Raw genomic sequence first — 12,745 nt, 5'->3', positions numbered from 1 at the left:
CATTTAACCACTTAAACCCTCAATACTTTGTACTTGGTCTGCTCTTTTTTCCCTGTACACCGTGGCGTTGTGAGTTGAAGACCCCTGATCTAGACTTGTTCCTTTTCCTGTCAGCCACAGGCTTCCATGTGGCTAACCACACCACACCACACCACACCAGGCATCATCAACCTAAAGACATGCAGCAAGGTGGAATAAAAAAAATGCACAATGAGCTCCTAGCCAGCGTTGTTGCTGAGAGCTTTATGGATCCCCCTTAGCTTTCACGCCGCACGGCAGTCAAGGTACGCACACACACGAGAGGCATCACTCCTGAGGCTACAAACTTGTTTGGAGTTTATTGTATCATCAGCCGCAGAAGAGGCCAAACGAGAGCACTCAAGTATAACGGCGCTTGAGCGCCGAAAGAGGTATTTTGACAATTAGCCCTATGAATCTGTCCCCTCCCTCCCCAGCATCACAACATGAGTGCTATCAATATCTTGTTACACAATGCACACACACAGCACTGAACGCTGGCCTGTTTCCATTGGTTGGGATGACATCACACGGCACCATCAGAGAGGCAATTCAGCCTGGATCTGTTTGTCCATGACTGAGCCACTCTAGACGGACCTATTACCTCGCTTCTTAGGACAAGTAGAGCGAGAACCACAATATACCAGAGAAGTAAAGAAAAAAGAACAATCCACATAGAGGAAAGTGACACTTGTGATATTTATCTGAAAAGGAAAACGCTATTCAATAAGATAACTCAGCTATGCATGTTAGAATTATGGGTCAAGCACATCATTAAATATTGTGAACTTGAACACACGCACGCACGCACACACACACACACACACAGCGAAGACTAATTACTGCGACGTGATCTTATGCCACATCACCACCTAATCACATCTAAACTAGAATCTATACCGTTTATATACTATCAATCACCTCCTGTAATAATCTGTACTTATATGGACAACATATATCAAATTAATTGTCTCCGCCAGGCCGAAAGGCATGGCGAGAGAGTATGTTTTGTTGTCTGTGAAACGACATTGATATGAATTTCCATCTAATTTCTGATCATGTGTTTAAGCATGGATATTAACAAGTTCCTGAAAAGCAATGCAATAAAATGTACTCCCCTTTAAGGCATTTCTGCATGGGTATAGAACGTGTAGAAAGGTTTCTCGTTGTACGTATATTACACTACCATGACCAAGCTTTATGTCAAAGAGTATACTTGTACTCAAGTAGTGTATTTAAGTAAAAAATGTTGGTACTTTTACTTAAAGGGATAGTTGACCCCAAAAAAAATATTTTTTTCAATCGATTAGTCACCCCATAGTTTTTGTCGCATTCCTAAGCCAATAATTTGATCACCAGCGGACCGGTAGGCAGCGGTTCCGGTAGGAGACACAAAGGAGACTCTTTGTGTCTCCTACCGGAACCGCTGTCGGTCATCAAATTATTGGTTTAGGAATGCGAGAAAAACTAAAAAAATATCCATGAATTCAAGTCTCCATGGGGTGACTAATTGATAGGAAAAAAAAGTCATTTTGGGGGTGAACTATCTCTTTAACTGGAGTATTTCCAATGTTCTATACTTATATCCACTACATCTCAGAGACAAATATTGTACCTTTACTCCAGTACAATTATTTGAAAACTTGGAGTTACTTTGTAGATTTGGATTATTACAAAACATACATTTACCACTTTGGCTATTTGAAAATAGCCGATCTACAAGCTCACAACGACTTTTATACATTTTACACATTAGAAAACTTGTGAAATGTGAACTTCTGCATAATGAGTACTTTCTACTTTTGGTACTTTAAGTACATTTTGATACCAATAGATTTTTACTTGTAACAGAGTGTTGCCTATACATTGTGGTATCGATATTTGTACTCGGGTAAAAAATGTGAGTACTTTTTCCACCACTGGTAATATGAGATTCAAAGACGTGTTGTCTGGCGGAGCTGAATGAGCGTGTTGGCTTTGAAGCACATCTTTTGTGCCAACCTGTGAATGCAGAATCAAGCGAAATTTGTTTTCCCTGCTACACAGAACCAATCAAGCACAGGACAATAAAGTGTCTCTCTTTGTATGCAAACGTTGACATGAACACAGCAGCGCTGTATGTAGGCCTTTCAGTTCTCTGTTCAAAAGCCTTGCACTCTGTGCTTGAGTAACAGGAAGGCCAAGCATTCATTAGTGCTCTGCATTGACATAAATGCGTTCACTACTACAGCACTGTACAGATAGGCTACAGTATAATTCCTGTCAACACATTCTATGGGCAAATACAGTACGTGTTTTACCTCAATTTAATGCATCGCTCAGTAGAGACTTACTTGTATACATCACACACACACACACACACACACACACACACACACACACACACACACACACACACACACACACACACACACACACACACACACACACACACACACACACACACACACACACACACACACACACAGGACTAAAATACCACACCATATTAAGCTGGTGCACCATCAGTGTTGCCAGATTCTGTGAGAGAAACAAGCAACCAGGTCTAGGAAAACCAGCCCAAAAGAAGCGACTATGGGCCACATCACATGTGCACTTTAACATATACATCAGCTATTTGAAAAGTGCAGATCTACAAGCTCACAATGTGTCTATTTTCAAATAAAATCTTGCGGGGAAATTATAATAAGCAGATCTGGCAGCCCTGCATCACAACAGCACTTCACGTTCAGCGGAGTGTTGTGGAAGAGGTGCGCTTGTTTTTCTTACAGGAGGCGGACTGTATTCGACAATACAGATTTGCTTACCAGGAACTGTCTTTTCCCCCCTTTTCTCAGACCAGGTGAGTGGTAAATCAATGCAAATGGCTGTGCCAAGTTTGCCAACTCCAAACAGCCCGAAATACGCGATGCCAGCACTATTTGAGCCCACTGATTCTGAAAACAGAAATTAAAAGGAGGCGGACTGTTTTCGCCAATATATATTGGCTTGCCAGGAAATGTCTACCCCCCCTTTTCCTACACCAGGTGTGTGGTAAATTAATGAAAATGGCTATGCCAACTCCAAACAGCCACTCACCTGGTCTGAGAAAAGGAGGGCGTTTTATTATTAATCATGATTGGCAGAGTCACATAATGGTCGCAATTAATTCTGCAAAATGTTTCCTCAGCGTAAACGCGATTTAGTTTATTCATAGGCCTACAGATTTCGGTGCTATGGAGACAACATGCAAGAAGAAGAAGACGGTGAAGAATATTAACTAAACCATGTAGGCCAGTGGTTTTCAACCAGTGGTCCGGGGACCACCAGTGGTCCTTGGGGGGCTACCAGGGGGTCCCCAGCTAAATTAGTTAACATAGCCTCAGAATAATTTTAACCTTTTAGCTTTGGCTATTCAAAAATAGCAGATATACAAGCTCATAGCACGGCACCGAGTGCCGCGCTATGAGCTTGTAGATATGCTAATTTTGAAAAATCTTGAAAATGTGTGCAAATCTTTGAATATATAACATTTTCAAAGAGAACATTTTTAACTCAAATCTTTGCTTCTGGGGGTCCCTGGCACAAAAAAAATTTCAGATGGTGGTCCGCGGCCAAATGTATATCAATTTAGGGGTCCCTGGCATGAAAAAGGTTGAAAACCACTGATGTAGGCTATAATACAAGCCTACTGTACTCCCACTGCGCATGCTTATAAATTGTTTGTCTACTGTGTTAAAATGTAACTTCATTCCTTTCAATATTATGCATTGATGAAAACAGCTTTTCTCGAAATAAGTGGGCTGAACATATATAGGGGCGGGACTCATAACCTTATAAGATCCGCCCCCTTGCTCTGAATTTGCTATTCAAAGCGTTTGCTATTCAAAGCGTTTCGGACATTTCTCGGCAGTGGACAAATTCTGGCATAACACCGGCGGCTGAGCGCCGTGGGTGGCGGCGGAGTGTCCCTCGTTTGTGTTCATGTAAGTGTGAGTGGAAATGATCGGATCTAAACCCGGACTGAACGGTAAACAGAACCCAGACCAGCTTGAGAACACCATAATGAGGATTCAGTGATCGTTGCGTCTGTTTTATCACACAAACTACAAGTTTAATATATATATATATATATATATATATATATATATATATATATATATATATATATATATATGATATTGGTAATGTTTAGTAAGAGTCATGAGTTGACAGTACTTTTCAAGGGGTTTCGCTTGCTGCAAGCTGATATAGGGCATAGCAGTGGCGGCCATTTTCTGGTTCCACTTCAAAATAGTCAATGCATTTTTCCCATTGACATTTCCAAAAATATTTATATCAATTATTTTAAGCCTAGAATCAAGCCATCCAGGGTCCTGGTGAATCATGACCATAAAACGTTTGATTCAGTGAAAAAACGTTTTTTTTAAACGGCAAAACAAAGGGTATTTATTAAATATAGTATATCATATAATTAAAATTAACATTTTAAAAAATCACAGAAAAAAATGTTTTATGGTCATGATTCACCAGGACCCTGGATGGCTTGATTCTAGGCTTAAATGAATTGATATCATTTTTTTGGGAAATGTCAATGGGAAAAATGCATTGACTATTTTGGAGTGGAACCAGAAAATGGCCGCCGCCGCTATGCCCTATATACATAGGTTTCCGCGCGACGTCATCACAGAGCAGAATGCGCAATCTGCGCATGCCCGGGGTAGAACGAACCCGGAAGTGCCCTTCACTCTGTTGTTGTGTTCGGGAGTTAGATAGGCATAATGCTGCTATTATAGGCATAATAGGCATAATGCTGCTATTGTATACAAATAAAAGACGAACAGATCCAACTTCCGACATTTTTATTGAGTAAACAAGATATTACAAACTGCATAATTTAATCTACTTTCATTAAACCCGGTGAAGACCATTTCTTTTATGAATGTAGATTTGACCAGAGCTGCTGCGGGTAATAGCGCCCTCTATAGGCTCAGGAAACCCGTCTATATGACCGTGTCATTTCTTGTTTTAAGATTTTAAAACTCCTGTCTGAGTCCAGCTTAAAGAGGCAGCTCACCCACATTTTTTTCTTCTATCAATTACTCACCCCATGAAGACTTGAATTCATGCAGATTGAGTTGTCGCATTCCTGATCCAATATTCCAATACTTAAAAATAGGAGGCCAACCTTAACAAGAGCAATACTATGTTTAAACGATTTGCTCATAACCTGGACAGTGGTAGAAGGCCTCCCAGTGATTACACTGAGAGTTGTTTTGGAGTTTGCACCTTTAAAAAAATATAGTTTTGCCTTGAACTCCTATTTACTTCAATTAATTGAATATTGGATCAGGGAATGCGACAAAAACCCCACAAGATTTGGGTTTAAGCTACTTTGTATCTGCTTGATTTGATAGGCAAGCTGTGACAACAACCTTGGACTGTCAGCTGTGTGAGAGAGGCCGTGTGTGCAATTATATGTTACAGAGTCTGTTGATGAATGCATTTATGGTGAAATGTAATGCTGAAATGAAATGTGACCGTAGCACTTGCACTAGCCTTGACGACCTTGCAGGCTTATGCAAAGGCTAAAATGTACTTTAGATAGCATGCTATGTAAACAGATGCCAGGTTCATTTGTTGACCTCGCATCCTATGGTGCACACATGGGCAACATAGAGCCCGGGGACCATCTCAAATCCGTCCCGCCAGGTCCACAAAGAAAAATAAAGTGACCCCCTAAAAGAATGCCATATGTTAATGGTTTTGAGGCAAATTAATTTAACTCGACTCCAATTAATAGTAATTAAAATGTACCATTTGAGTACATACCTGCATTCCTCCATCCATATGTACTCAAATGTTTTATGTTTATAATGTTAACAGTGAAACAGTCTACCATATATAGTCCATATTTATAACATAATGTAATGTGTTTTATCAGTGACCTATGGAGTGGCGCAGATGAGATAAGACACTGTATAAATGTATAGGTTAATTTAAAAGTCGATACAGCATTGACGTGGATTTTTGCCAGACCCAGGGGGTCGGCCTACAGGAGGCTTTGTCGGTCGGTCGTTCGGTCTGTCCCTCTTTTCCTACCCAGCCTCGGAAACTCGGTCAGTGGTCTATGATGTCACAACGTCTATGACGTAGGACTCCAAATCTAGCCAAAAAGTGTCAAAAGGTATAAAACAAGTATGAAACAAAAAATCACACCCAGTGTGAAGTGAGCGGTGCTATTTATGAGTTATTAATTTCATCATGCATCTCGGTAGCCAATCACAGCACGTCCTGCGAAGTGACGTGCTTACATTTTTGCCAGACCCAAGGGGTCGGGCTTACATGAGGCTTTGTACCTGTTTCGTCCATACATGGGCATGGTCACTTTGTCCTCCGGCCCCAGCCAAAAAAAAGTCTGTCACTTTGTCCTCCGGCCCCAGCCAAAAAAAAATCTGTCCCCCTTTCGTCCCCTTTCGTCACAAACTATTCATGACATCATTATTATGTCACAAGTATGTAATTAAGTAAAGCTCATCATACTAGAACTTCATTCTGGGTCTGGCAGAACCAGCTCTCCTGGTCTTGTTGTCAACCACTAGGGGTCTGGCAGAACCAGGTCTCCTGGTTAATATAGTTTATGTAAGTAATCTTTTCATAACCTCACAGTACAGCAGTGGTTCTCAACCAGTGGTCCTTGAGGGGGTACCAGGGGGTCCCCAGCAAAATGTGTTCATATAGCGTCACAATCATTTTAACCACTTAAACCCCATTTTATACTTTGGCTATTCAGAAATAGCTGATCTACAAGCTCATAGCACGGCACCGAGTGCCGCGCTATGAGCTTGTAGATCTGCTATTTTTGAAAATCCCTGGCACAAAATATTTTTGAGATGGGGGTCCGCAGCCAAATACATATCATTTTGGGGGTCCTTGACATGAAAAGGGTTGAAAACCACTGCAGTACAGTACAGCTGTAAAAAAAAATATATATATATATATATAACTGAAAATTATTTTTGTGAAAGCAAGGACCATATTGTAAAGATAGTCTGGCATGTCCATGCAGTTTTAACATCATTCAGCACTATGTGTTTCAAGTTTCAATTGTACTACGAGTGGCCATTCACTCACTTTATGGAAGTCAGTATAGCCCTCTGGAAATAAATACTGCTCACCCCTGCTACAGCATAGTGTGTATAGTTTCAATGTACAGATTATAGACGTTTAGAGATTATGCTGTTTAGACTGATGATAGGTTCTTGGTTATGATCCTAGATTACTATTTCTATGCATTTGGTGTATTACAGTACCTCGTGTTGTCCTTGCTTACTGTAAATCGCTCTGGATTAAGAGCTTCTGCTAAATGCCTAAATTGTCAAATGTAAATTGATGAGTACAAGGAATGGAAATAACATTAGGTGGGATACTTTTTTATGAGTCAAGGATTAAGTGACAGTGCCCCTAAAATGATACCACACACTCACACACACACACACACACACACACACACACACACACACACACACACACACACACACACACACACACACACACACACACACACACACACACACAGTTCATATCTATCTGCCTTCTTCAATGAACTGTTCTCTCTCCAACCCTGGACCTATTAACAGAGAGATAATCCCTTAGACTCGCAGCTGGTCATTACCGTGGCAACGCTGGGCTGCAGCAGGCAAACCATGGACTGGTTTCAAAGTAAAGAGGTATCATGATGACAGACAAGGAAAAACTCTCCATTGAAATGTCTAGATTTCAGAACACAAACTGTAGTATAAAAATCCCCCAAAGCATGTTTTGTTTCCAATGGGACTTTTTAGTTTTCACTTAACCACTTGAACCCCAGCTTCCATATTCTGGAGAGAACAACAGCCAAGCCCCCCACCCTGCACACACCCACACACCAATTTCTGCTTCATGGTGGAGATAAAAAACAAACAAATCGGAACATGATGCTACTGTACACCTATCCAGGGAAACTCCACAAAAGCAAAGCTTAAAACACTAGAGGACCACCTACATCTATAAAACAGTCAAACAAATCAAATTTCCACTAACAACATATTTATTAACCCATTAAGGCCCGGGAAAGCATCTGTCATTTTAGATTTTAACCACTTTAACCATTATTTTATACTTTGGCTATTCAAAAATAGCAGATATACAAGCTCATAGCGTGGCACGAGTGCCGCACTATGAGCTTGTAGATCTGCTATTTTTTTTTATCTTTAAAATGTGTGCAAATCATTGAATATATATTTATTTTTTACTAAAATCTTTGCTTGTTAGGGTCCCTGGAACAAAATATTTTCAGATGGGGGTCCACATCCAAATACATATCATTTTGACATGAAAAAAGTTTGAGAACCACTGATATTATAGCAACATAAGTGTTTCAGAAAACTGTTAGGATTCAGAAGACATTTGTAGAATCCCCAGAAGCAAAGATTTGAGTTACAAATGTTTGGATAAAAAAAATATATAACATTATATTCAAAGATTTGCACATATTTTCACAATTTCTCTAAATTAGCAGATCTACAAGCTCATAGTGCAGCGCTATGAGCTTGTAGATCTCAATTTTTGAATCGCCAAAGAAATCTTAAAATGACACAGATGTGTTCCCGGTCTTAATAAGAACAATGACATATGAAGTAAGTATTATCAGCAGTGTAAGTGAGTGCATGAATGGAAAAGTGTGTGTGTGTGTGTGTGTGTGTGTGTGTGTGTGTGTGTGCAGTCAAGCAGGTGCTTTATTTTTTTCTTCAACCCAGCAGCAGCAATAAACAACAATGAATAATCATACATGTCTTACCTATTTGAGGACTCCAAATGTGGCAATGATTATGTCAGCAGTCCACTCATCCATGAGATTCCATTGCACCCCATCTCATTCATGGCCTCTTAACAGACGTCCTCGACTGAACAATCTTATCGAATATCACTTGTAAGACTATATTCTGGCAGTTGTTTGACCTTTATAGCAATGTCCAACAGGCAACAGTGGAGCATGAATGGTAGACTGTGTCGCTGAGCCAAACAAACATTCTCATACATTCTGAATGCATGGTAGACAACTTGTCCAACATCGTTTTTGTGCCATTTAGTGTTTATTTATTTTGTTTGTGCTTGCTAATCCTAGCTGAAGCGCTTGCAATGCAACATTGTGCGACGTGAACCTGGTCATTCTTTAGATAATACTTGACCCCAAACCAATAATTTCTTTCAACATCAGAGAGGAGAACTAACAACTGAGCTCCAAGAGGCTTGTTACAGCACCACTGGCACACAGGGCACTATATGTTGCCAGTGTTTCTGATTAGACCAGGTGTTACCACTTTGCTAATGACCCTCTGCCACTCCCCCTTCAGTACCTGCACATAAAGCAGCCACATGACAGGCAGACGGGCCAGGGTCACTCCTAAAGTCAATCTTTAGCCCCTATGATACAGCTGTGAATGTGTGCCAACGTTCGCCAACCACGCACCAAATCTAATATAGCCTATTACAGCACTTGAAATCATGTCATGATTTGAAAAAGACATGTTTGTGTTGATCTGATTGGGATGGACATCCCTACTGAATTTAAAATCGTGTGACCAGTTGATCAATCTGTCACTTTTCTCTCTCTCCATCTCATGCAGTGTCACACACGCACGCACGCACGCACGCACGCACGCACGCACGCACACACACACACACACACACACACACACACACACACACACACACACACACACACACACACACACACAGGTCTGAGGCCTTAAGGTCAAGATAGCTTTATTGTTACATCTTGTAGGGTAAAAGAGTACATTTGTTCTAGTTCTAAGACATTGCAGCAGGACTAAAAGCAAGCAATAGTGGATAAGAAGGGAGAGAAGAAAGAAAGACAAAAACGGTATCAAAACGATAAAAACTTATACTATGTATGTTTAATGTATGTATGTATGTATGTATGTATTCACTCAGCAGCAGATTTGAACCAGACACATATCGTTGCTGTCGGGCAGGAACCTCTTATCTCCATATTTTACACCCCCCCCCCCCCCACCCCCCTGCTGTCAAAACGGTCCTGGGGGTCACCAAAGCGGGTGAAATGTATTGGGGTACCCAACGTCGGGTCTGTGGACCCCCAGGTTTCCCTGAGGAGTCACAGGTACATAACTCAGAGAGTGTACGAAGACCCGTAAGAGTCCATTTGGTTCCATTAGTACAGTCAGAGTAAAATTATTCACTGAGGATTTTACAGTGTAGAAACCTCCATATTTTAACCTTTTGTGTTTTTTTGGTAAATGAATGCCCAACTTGATCATACTACAGCGTCACACAAAAACATCAAATGTAGCAGATCCACAGCTTGTAGATCTACTACTTTTGCTGTTTTTGAATTTGAATCCTGAAAAGTCACAGTTTTGGACGATATCAAACTGAGTGTCATTGAAATTGAAAAGGTTGAGAATTACAGTATTGGCCTACTGTATAAGATTGTAACTTCATGTTTGTCCTATAGTGATGACAAGATGCCACACTACTTTTCAATGTGTTGATTTGTCTCCATATATATAGCCTTCTACTCCAGTGTCGTACTTTTATCTTTTATCATATCTACACATTCACCCTCCCAACATGGTGAGGTGGTAACATCTACTGCCCCAAACAGCTTGTTGTCACCCAGTCAGTGGTTGGCACCCCCAGTCTGTAGCGTGGTGGAAGGTACAACTTGTTGGCACCCAGCCTGCGGCGTGCTGGAAGGACGCGGCAACACAGACGAAGGGCATCGCGGTCAATCAAAGGCTACCTTTCCATTGGGGTCTTTCCTATGCGGTAATTCTCTGATTTGACTTTGATGTTCCAATTTGTGCCTGATGAATAATTGTCTGGTTTGCTGATAACTTGTGGGAGTCAAGTGCATTCTGGTGGCACTCAATGCAAATGGGGGATATTTGGGTCCCTCAAATCACCACAGAAGCCCCTCCACGTCTGCCTGCCTGTTCCGTGAGTAAACTGGCCAATTAGCTGCGTTCTGAAGAAGCCATTTCTGATTAGAGCAATCAGTAAACAGCAAGGCCCCCTCTATGATTGTTCTCCTGATTAGATGAGTTGTCACTTGAGAAGTTGTTGGAGATTTTAATTTATGGCCTTATAGTGCAGAAAAGTATGGTAATTACCTAATCCATTCTCTGCAGCTCGGTACTTGTGTTTTAAAATTCAGTCATATACTGCCAGTGCTGACCACCTCATTTTTCTAAGTAGTCTGTCCATCATTTTAGACACAGGGGGAGCAGATTAGCATTGATTGCCTATCATTGGTCAAGAAGAGGAGACGTTGACTGGAGAATGGAATAGCTGTACAACGCAGTTTTGGCTCAGACACATTTGTTTGCAGTGGTGGAAAGTAACTAAGTACATTTACTCAAGTACTATACTTAAGTACAATTTTGAGGTACTTTTACTTTACTGGAGTATTTCCATTTTTCAATACTTTTGCTACCTACTCCACTACATCTCAAAGGCAAATATTGCACTTTTACTCCACTACGATTATTTGAAAACTTTAGTTTAGAATACATCGATTTTGATTATTATTACAAAACATACATTAACCACTTCAGCCCTATACATTTCGGCCATATGAAAATAGCCGATCTACAAGCTCACAATGCGTAGCATCATACCATTATAGATTTAGCTGCCTGCATCATTCACTCAGGATTGTTGTCATAGTTTATATTCAACGCTATTTTCCATTTTTTTCTTATTTTTTTCTATATTCCTCACTCTCATGTTGGCATGAAAAATATTTAGTTTTTGAACACTAGCAGCTATTTAAAGGGGTCCTTCCGATTTTTACATGTGTACATAGACTTACACATAGGTATGCCTATATGGTTCCTGTCAGTGGAGAAAAACATGCTACTTTTTCCTTATCTGCAGTTACTACAGTTACTGTGAACTATCCATTTAACACCAGGCTATTTTTTGTTTGTTTTTGTTAGCACATAAAGAGTTCAAAACAGAAGAAAGAATTACATAATAACCTTATTGTGCAGGAGAAGTTTAGAAGCCTAGAGGTTTATAGACAACTTCCCCTATTTTTCAGAATCAAAACAATTACGTCAAACATAAAAAAAAGTATACATTTAAAAAATGCCAGTAATAATTCAAGAGATATGTGTAAATACAAGCATACATACACACAGTACATAAATGCATATATATTCATAATAACCACCTAGCCACCTGCCTACAAACCTACGCACCCACATAACCAAATGCACACATACATGTACATAGACCTATTCATCTACTGCCTTTTGGATGTGAGATTTTTTTGGGTAGTTTACTTTAACCCATTAAAGGGGAAATCCACCCATTTTCAATATTTAACTATGTCATTAATATAGCATAAAGGAGTTGTGTGGAAATAAGAAAAAATTAAAAAAAAAATTAACATTGCAAAAAAAATTAACATTGCAAAAAAATTAACATTGCAAATTACACTGTGATGACTCATCATGGTGTAATTTGCAATGTTAATTTTTTTGCAATGTTAATTTTTTTTGCAATGTTAATTTCTTTTAAATTTTTTTCTTATTTCCACACAACTCCTTTATGCTATATTAATGACATAGTTAAATATTGAAAATGGGTGGATTTCCCCTTTAAGACCGGGGACGCATCTGCGTCTCATTTTAAGATTTCTTTGGGCTATTCAAAAATA

This window comes from Gymnoscopelus braueri (genome assembly GCF_963280865.1).
Source record: "Gymnoscopelus braueri genome assembly, chromosome: 19".
Lineage (NCBI taxonomy): Eukaryota > Metazoa > Chordata > Actinopteri > Myctophiformes > Myctophidae > Gymnoscopelus > Gymnoscopelus braueri.
The sequence above is the reverse complement of the archived record's forward strand: the minus strand, read 5'-3'. Positions refer to the sequence as shown.